This window comes from Notolepis coatsorum (genome assembly GCF_963971535.1).
Source record: "Notolepis coatsorum genome assembly, chromosome: 14".
Classification (NCBI taxonomy): Eukaryota; Metazoa; Chordata; class Actinopteri; order Aulopiformes; family Paralepididae; genus Notolepis; species Notolepis coatsorum.
This window is the reverse complement of record NC_140178.1, coordinates 110,365,545-110,375,667: the sequence shown is the minus strand read 5'-3', so window position 1 is coordinate 110,375,667 and position 10,123 is coordinate 110,365,545.

Below are 10,123 nucleotides of genomic sequence, written 5' to 3'. Positions count from 1 at the left end.
CCAGAGAAACACCAGTCCCACACACAATTCATAGATTCACAAAAAGCACACCAGCCCTAGGCTTGAGCCCATCCACCCATGAAATGGTAAACAAGCCCCCGTCAAAACTCCCAACAGTAGACACCGATTGACCGTCAGCATGAATGGTTAATAGGAGGGAAGACCTTTTAAAAAAGACAGCCCTCGACGGGGAACAAGAACGGAGACCCAGCATTGTAGCATTGGCATTAGCCACGCGCAATAGGATAGCTGGGAAAACACTCAAAACAGAGTCATGACGACCATGTTTTCCCAAATATCCTGCCCCTCGCACCAATACACAACTCGGCTGTCTCACGGGACAACAAGCAGTATCACAAATGCTAGCATTAATGCCTGGCAGCGCAGGCCCTACCTGTGCGCAACCTAGCACGACAGCTAGCCGCCGTGCGACGTCCCTCTGTCCGCTGTCACGAGATGAGGAAACCCAGGACAGACCCGATGCACTGTTAGGATGTGCCGAGAAGATTCCAGGGGCTGGTGAATCTCCGGCAAAAACCCAACATTGTTTAATTTCTCTCTGCATTTCATAACAACTAGTTCATGGAGTGCACTGCAGCGTCCATGATGGAAACAAAAAAAGAGGAAGGGGGAGTGTGACCATGTCCGCCGTCTTATAGCAGGACGCCGGGGCGTGGCCTGGTCAGGTTCATGGGTGCATTTGTTTTGTTCATGAGCACAGTAGGTGCTGGATATAAGAGATATCTCATTATGGCGAGGAGCGAGACGCGATTGCCAGTAATGCTATATAACTGGCATTTTCAATCAGTGAGGTCTGTATCTGTGTGTTTGTCTGCAGAGGGGCTTAACTTCAATATGGGACCACTGGTCAGGCCTTATGCTGGCTACTCACACACACACACACACACACACATGCACGCACGCACGCACGCACGCACGCACGCACGCACGCACGCACGCACGCACGCACACACACACACACACACACACACACACACACACACACACACACACACACACACACACACACACACACACACACACACACACACACACACACACACACACACACACACACACACACACACACACACACACACACACACACACACACACACACACACACACACACACACACACACAGACAGATCTAGTCTCTCTAATCCTCTGCTTACTCAGTCCAAAGGCTTTACGGGTTAATATGTCACAGCTAGCGCCATGAGTCAGATCTCATTATGGAAAAAGAATGTGTCTCTGGTCTCTCTCTCTCTCTCTCTCTCTCTCTCTCTCTCTCTCTCTCTCTCTCTCTCTCTCTCTCTCTCTCTCTCTCTCTCTCTCTCTCTCTCTCTCTCTCTCTCTCTCTCTCTCTCTCTTTCAAGTTTCAAGTTTCTTTAATAGTTGTCATACAGAAGTACAGAATACTTTTATACAAAATGCTTCTTACTGTTTCGCTCCAGAGACTGTGTTAGACAAGATAAGTATGAAATAAAATAGTATAGCATGTAAAATAGAAGTACAAATAGAGGTCACAGTGTTCAGTATAGACATATGTACAATGTTCGATGCAGAATAGACGTAACTGAGTTACCATACAATATACAATATACTATGCAATGTACTAATGTACAATACTATATAGTGCAGAGCAGAAATGGGATGAGGTACAATTTAGGTACAATTTACAGTAAGGTGTACGAGTTGTAGTGCAAATCCTTTACCAATAAATATAAAGTGTAAAGTGTGTTTAGGTGTTCTAAAGTGTGTAAAGTGGGTGCTGCAGTGTGTTGTTTGTTTAAGTGAGTGTGTGGGTGTGTGTGCTGTGTGCATTTGATGGTTGTTGCATAGTGTTTATTGTTCGTTGAGCAGCCTGATGGCCTGGGGATAGAAGCTTCTTCTGAGTCTTTCTGTGCTCGCCTTAAGACTCCGGTATCGCTTGCCTGACCGCAGCAGTTCAAAGAGGCAGTTGTTCGGGTGGCTGGAGTCCTTGATGATTCTCTTAGCCTTCCCCCTGCACCGCTTGTTGTAAATGTTCTGGAGAGTGGGAAGCCCCCCTCCAATTGTGCGTTCGGCTGAACGTGTCACTCTTTGTAGTCTGCTACGGTCTTGTGCAGTGCTATTCCCAAACCAGGAGGTGATGTTGCCAGTCAGGATGCTCTCGATTGTACATGAGTAGAAGTTCCTAAGGATCTTCTGACTGACTTGGAACTTCCTTAGGCGCCTGAGGAAGTAGAGGCGTTGTCGTCATGGCCGCCTAGTTATAGTTGAAAGTGGGGGTGCAAGATTTTTTTTTTTTTTTATATATATATTTTTTTTTGACAGGCAAGGTGTGGTTTGGAGGGGGTCCGGCACGACCCCCTCCATGGCAGATTTTTTTTTAAATTTAATGAACCTGTACGTGCAATTTCCTGCAATATAGAGCCACCACTAGACCCCTGGCCCTTCTATCCTCTTTGTTTTACTGTGTCCTACCAGTTTTTATTACTTTCATTGCTTTATTATGTTTTTAATCCTATATCTTGCACCATACTGTTTGTTTTTGTTGCTTTCATTGCTTTGCTATGTTTTTTTTCTTTCTTTTAATCTTATACCTTGCCTCACACTAATTTGTTTTTATCAACTTGCTTGTGAAGCACTTTGGTGTCAGCTGCCGCTGCCTAGAAATGTGCTATACAAATAAAACTGACTTGACTTGACTTGACTTCAATCTTGACCAATAAAGCTGCTCTTTTCACTATAAAACTCAGTTTATATTGCAGTATGATAGCCAATTACTATAATAATAATATATTAATATATATATATACTGTATATACACTGTATATTGATTTTTCGCTCATTCATTTTTATTAAATCAATCTCCTTTCAAATAGGCCAAGTTTTAATAAGAAAGAGAAAAAAGATATATTTCCATTACCTGTACATCTTGTGTCTCTTTCTCTCCTTCTCTGCCTCCTCCCTGAGTCTGCAGTGCACAATCATGACATCGATCTAAAAAAAAAAAAAAAAAAAAAAAGTAAAAAAAAAAAAAAAAGTAAAAAAAAAAAATGGAGGCCCCTCGTCACTATAGGCCCACAGGCCGCGGCCGTCGTTAATCCGGCCCTGCTCGTCTGCCATATAGATAGCGTTAACGTTTGCAAATAAAGTCAACGTCATCCAGCTCACACCACATATCTAGATAACGTTAGCTAGCGGCTAGCACTAAAGCTAACGCCAACCAGAGAGGGAAACGTTATTATTATTTATTCGAGGAAACCAGATCGCAATTCGGGACCGTGAAACACTTTTATTGTATTGCGTGGTAGAACCGTAGAAGTTCTACTACCACTCAATAGTAACTTATGTCTAACATAATCCTTTTATTTGAACAACTTACTGGAAAAGCCTGCCTGCCTGCCTGCCTGCCACCAATATTATGACACACTCTGTGCGCTTTGATATTTACACTCAGCCTACCTGCAGCCAGACTGCAGCGCTGTGAGCCAAGGTCTACGCGCTGGAGATGGGAGGCACTGGATCAAACCATAATGGGGCAGGGGGGGGGGGGGTTCGCAATCTTTGGAAACTTAAAAACTTGTTATTAAGTGTCATTGCGTATTATTAATTTGATTGAAATTACGTAGTTAGGTTAGATAATATTTATATATTGGGGGGGGGATATATCAATGATCAAAAAGTGAGGGAGCAAAGAGACAAGCTTGCTCCCCCAAGTTCAATACTGGTAGAGCACCCGCTTCGTCTGCTCAATTACGTAGGCGCCTATGGTTGTCGTGCCTTCTTCACAACACTGTCAATGTGTGTGGTCCATGTCAAGTCCTCGGATATGTGGGCTCCGAGGTACTTGAAACTGTTCACTCTCTCAACCGGTGCCCCGTCGATGCTGAGGGGGCTGTAGTCCTTGACCCCCGACCTCCTGAAGTCCACAATCATCTCTTTTGTTTTGCTGACGTTCAGGGAGAGGCTACCCACCACTACTGTGTCGTCAGCAAATTTGATGATTGTGTTGTTGTTCCGCTGTGCCATACAGTCATGTGTGTACAGGGAGTAGAGGAGGGGACTCAGAACACAGCCCTGGGGGGCCCCTATGTTGAGAGTGATGGATGAGGAGGTGCAGTTACCTGCTCTCACCACCTGGGGTCTGCCCGTCAGGAAGTCCAAGATCCACTGGCAGAGGTCATAGTTCAAGCCCAGGTCGCGTATTGCTTAATGACAAGCATAGAGTGCTGCTTTTGCTTCCGCGTTTTCCCTGATTGGCTGCTTTGACCATGTGACCGCGGCAACGCGGGAGAGCGGCAGTGCGGAAATAGGCTGTCTCTAAGACAAACTCTAACCTTAACCAGCTCCTTAACAGCGCCTAAACTTAACCGTTCTAACCTTAACCAACTCCGAAACAATGCCTAACCTTAACCTTAACCATGCCTAACCTTAACCATAGAAAGAATATTGCCATTCTCTTTGACAAACTCTAACCTTAACCAGCTCCTTAACAGCGCCTAAACTTAACCGTTCTAACCTTAACCAACTCCGAAACAATGCCTAACCTTAACCTTAACCTTAACCATGCCTAACCTTAACCGGCGAAAGAATACACGTTAAAAAAAAAATCATGTTAAAAAAAAAAGATTCATGGGATTCGAACTCGTCAACAACGAACCGCAGGACCGCAGGACCGCTGCTCTGCCAGGTGAGCTGAAGGGCCGAATGAAAATCATGGCGTATTACTTGGGCGGTTACCTAATTTTGCTCGCGCTCTGCCGCTCCGCTCGCTCTGCCGCTCTGCTCTGCGGTTGTCCCTGAGCTTGGCTATGAGTTTGGAGGGGACTATGGTATTGAATGCTGAGCTGTAGTCGATGAACAGCATTCTCACATAGTTCCCCTGCCTCTTGTCCAGGTGTGATGCTGCTGTGTGCAGCACATGGGCTAGGGCGTCCTCCGTGGACCTGTTGGGGCGGTATGCAAATTGCAGGGGGTCCAGGTTGATCGGGAGGGAGGAACAGATGTAGCCCTTCACTAGCTTCTCAAAGCACTTCATGGCTATGGAGCTACAGGGCGGTAGTCGTTGAGGCAAGCAGGCTTTGATTTTTTGGGTACAGGGATAATGGTGGACTTCTTCAGACAGGTGGGGATGACAGCCTGTTCTAAGGACAGGTTAAATATGTCAGTGAATACCGGGGCCAGTTGGTCGGCACAGACCTTTAGGACGCGTCCGGGGATACCGTCCGGTCCTAATGCCTTCCTGATATTCACTTTCTTAAAGGTCCTCCTCACCTCATGTTCTGTTATCCTGAACACTGAGTCTCCATCGGCAGTGCCCCCCCCCCCTCCATTGCAGTGGTTTGTAGGCTGGTGTTGTTATTCACAGCCTCAAACCTCGCATTGAAGGTATTGAGCTCATTTGCCAATGAGATGTCACTGTTCAGCTTGAGGGAGGTACCTTTGTAATCTGTCATCGTTCTGAGGCCCTGCCAGGCTGCCACATACCTCTAGAGCAGGGGTGTCAAACTCATTTTCACAGAGGGCCACATCAGCATTATGGTTGCCCTCAAAGGGCCAAAGACCGTATAAATGTTAATGTAATGTAAAATAAATGTAGCTACACATTTACATATTGTTAAACATGGTGTTTCTGTATTTATTACTTATTCAAGTTATACATATTGCATATTCATTTGCATAAATGTAAAAATATATGTTAGCTTATGATATTTTAACAAATAATTTTAGTTTATCAGAACCCCATATTACTCCACCAATCAATGATCAAACCATTAAAGTAAATAACAAAGAAGAATATCATCAAATACAAGCTATGACATTAAGTTTGCTCAAAACCTTTTTGTCACAGTCAAGAGGGGCAGAACTAACAACTGTGAGCTGCAAAGAACACGTGGGACAGATGTAGCAGATGTTACAAAAACAAATGGCTGCACACAACCTTGCAGAGGCCATACATCCAATTAATGGAAGATAGTTTAATTAACTTTAATTAACAGATTGCAGAATGGGTACAGTACAGTACAGCTCAATACACACAATTGTTAAGGGGATGCAGACCAGAGAAAGACTTTCGACTTGTTTACATCAGGGTCCCCCATTTTCAATTCGTAATGAAATTGCTATTATGTGTCTGCATGAACACACAACTGTAACTGTACTCAAAAATAACAAAATAAGGGTTGTCTCAGTTCACAACTATATTGGTCAAGTTTTGGGTGGGACTTGTTTGCGTCCCTACAGCTTCTTATTCAATTGAGCGAGATGCTCGGTTATGTCACACAGCCAGTTTGCATCTGACAGTTCAGACAATATTTTTTCAACCCTTTGTTACCTATTCCGCCTGGATCTTTTTTGTATTTTGGGCTGTAAAATTGTCAAAGAATGTCTGAGGAGTAAGTGCTTTTGGCTTTTTTCCTTTGTTACCTCAGATGTTCAACATACATGTATGTGTAAGAATGTGTAATAACTAAGGCTGTCAAAGTTAAAGCTTTATTAACGCATTAACCCACAATTATTTTAACACTGCTATTTTTTAACCCAATATTAATGTAAAAAAAAAAAAAAAAAAAAAAAAATTTTTTTTTTTTTTTTTACCTGAGCTCTTGGGGGGCCACATCAAATGACGTGGCGGGCCGGATTTGGCCCGCGGGCCGTGAGTTTGACACCTATGCTCTAGAGTCAGCCTGTTCATATTGAAGTTCAATTTTATCCCTGTAGCGCCGTTTTGCCTCTATTACTGTCCTCCTTACGTTGTATCTCGCCACCTTGTGGTCATTCATCTTGCCTGTCACAAGCCCGGCATTGTATGCTGAGGTGCGCGCTTTCAGAGCCTCACGGACGGATTTGTCTACCCAGGGCTTTTGGTTTGGGTAAACTCTAATAGACCTATCTCAAACCCTGCCCTCTTTTCTTGATCCTCCAATCACAACTGTCGCTTACCTCGGACAAACCAAGTTTGTCCGAGGTAAGCGACAGTTGTGATTGGAGGATCAAGAAAAGGGGCAGGGTTTTGAGACAGGTCCATTGTGGTAGAGGGGATTGTTTCTTCTACCAAAGTACAAATAAAGTCCAGCACTGTCTCTGTGTAGTCATTAATATTGTCTGTGTTGTGGCGGAACACACTCCATTCTGCACATTCAAGTGCAGCCTGGAGTGTCTGCTCTGACTCCACAGTCCAGCGCTTAATCTCTCGCGTTACTACAGGGGCGTGCTTGAGACTTTGTTTATACTGGGGTAAAAGAAAGATGGCGTCATGGTCTGATTTGCCGAAAGGACTAGCAGCTTGAGGCTTGTTGTACCCATTCTTAAATTGCGAGTATCAATGGTCTAGGATATTCCCGCCTCTGGTGGAACAAGTCACATGCTGATAGAAATTTGGCAACACTTTTCTCAGATTAGCGCTATTAACACTTCCAGTGCCACGGGTCCCCGTCTCAAAACATGGTTGAATGCCAGCACTCACTTCAATGATAGCGTTGTGAACGCATAAACTATGTCTTAAATTATGTCTATGTGTCTAATCTGGCCGTTGCTTATCAATGACTTGTTTGCAGTCAACATTGTCGAAACGGATTGTTTTTTAATCGGTTCATTTCCGTTTTATACCATTTTGAAAAACCCTCGTTTTCTTGAAAGTTTCAGGAAAATATAAAGATTCTGTGATAAACGGCCTTTACTGGAATATTCTGGAATATACAAAAACGTTGTAATTTTTCGGCCTATTTATGAATCGTTTTCAAATAAACACTAGATTATCGATAGTATATGTGTACTTATGCACGCTAGAGAAGCGAGCTGAAAAATCTATTCTCTCATTTCCTGATCAGCGCACACACACACACACACACACACACACACACACACACACACACACACACAACACACACACACACACACACACACACACACACACATATGGCACACGCTGATATCTCTGTGAAAACAGATCCGATTATCCTAAGACTGGTAAAATAGATTCCTTACCTCAGATCAGATGTTCTCCAAAAAGATTATTCCAATTCCTGATTGCCATTCCAAATATCGATCGCGTTTATTGATTCAGCGCTGGGTACTGGAAATACCGATTCCACGCTGTTCTGAGGGTCTGCAAAGACTTGGATCTCTTCGGATGGCTTGCTGGATAAGTAAAATGAGGAAACTGGATTTCCCCCCCCCCCCATCAGTCTAATCCAATGGGGTGCAGTACAACAGGGAGAGACGATAGGGGGCGGTATTTTCCCAATGGAGCTCAGAGAGAGGTTGCAGCACTAACGTGAGACTAGATTGATGAAATATGAATTAAAATCGCAACGGTCGGCATGAACTAACGACATATAACGTCGTTGGGCACTCAAAGTGTTAAAACCACCCGCAACCACAATAGCAGCGTCAACATTAGCTGTTTGGAGTTTGTTTACCTCGTTGTGAAGAACTGAAAGTGCCGCTCCCGTGTTTGCGTGGGGGGGGGGGGGAATATGTACTCCAAATAAAAATGGCCGACGTTAATTCTCTCAGGAGAAAGAAAGGTCGGCACTTTATGGCTATGTACTCCAGGTTTGGGGAGCAGTGGTTCGAAAGCTCCTTCACGTTGACTGTATCACACCAGTTGTTGTTAATCATGAAGGCATATTCACCCCCCCTGTTTTCTTTCCGGATGAATGAAAAAGTGGTCGGCCGGTTGGATGGCGTGGTTTGGGACGTTACAGTTACAGTTCCTAATGTCTCTCTTGGAATTGAATCCTTGCTCTGATGTCGTCCAGTTTTATTTTCGATTGATTGCACATTGGCCAACAATATGCTGGGCAATGGCGTTTTGTGCCTCCTGGATCTCAGTCTGTTTCGGACGCGTCAATACTTTTACCAACTAACTTGCATTTTTCCGCGATCTGATTGGCCACTGATGTTTCTGGTCATGTGACATCTGCGCCAATCGTGTGACGCCTGTTTCTATTACCCGGTTAAGCTTAGGCACTCTTTCGAAGTTGGTTAAGGTTAGAGTTTGTCTTAGAGCAGGGCGATAGAACACCAGCCCTGATTCCAAACTCTAACCTTAACCAACTTCGAAAGAGTCGCCAAAATTTAACCAGTGATATAGCTAGGCGTTAGGTAGTTTGCAGGCTGTTAGAGGCGAAATAGGCGCAGAAACAGGCGTCACACGATTGGCGCACATGTCACATGACCAGAAACGTCAGTGGCCAATCAGATCGCGGAAAAATGCAAGTTAGTTGGTAAAAGAATAGACGCGTTTCGGACGCCTGCTCTCCTTCCTGGTCCTGTTTTAACCCAAGAGCTCAGCAGGCCATTGTTGTTGTTCAGCGATCCGATCCAGAGAGCAATCCAGTTGGTAAATTTCCCTTAATCCAATGTGGATGCCAACGGTCATACACATTAAATGCACCAACATTAGGTACAAACAAAACTCTTAAAACTATAAATATTAACAAAAGTAAGCACAGTCTCGTCGGAGCTCACAGAGAGGCAGCCGGACGTAGCGGCGCCATCTTGTCACAGGGAGCAGAGCCACAGCTCATTGGCCACGGTTGATAATAAGCCAGTGGCGGCTGTCAATGGGGGCGCTAGAGCGCCGCCCTCCCTGTTAAAAGAGAGAAGAAGAAGAAATATATATATATTTTTTTATAGCCCTATAAATAATATAAACATGTTTAAAATGTATAATATTTACTCATTTTAAGTATGTTTGTGTTTCCAATGCACAATATAACGTTAATATATCAAATATAAATAATCGTTTTCAGCCTAACAGGAAGTGACTGTCTGATAGAGAATATGTTCCGTTACCGTAGCCGCATTTCTCCTAGCCGCATTTCTCTCGGGCTAGACGCAATAGCGCTTACAGTGGGCGTGCACGCCGTGCACTGGTTTCATCGCTGTATCCGTCGCAGCCAATCACTGCGTAACGCACTGTGCGTTGAAATATGATGTATTATGATGGAAGCCGGGCGCGTTTTGAAGCGGTCTAAGCAAGCAGCGTCTATAATTTCCGTAGCCGCATTTCTCGGAGACGCTCTCTGATTGGCCGACGTCAGTTTCTGGTTAGTAGATAGTTACTCGATACTAGCTGTTGTGTTGTTGTGATGCAGGCAGCAGTCACACTTTGACGACAAGTTCT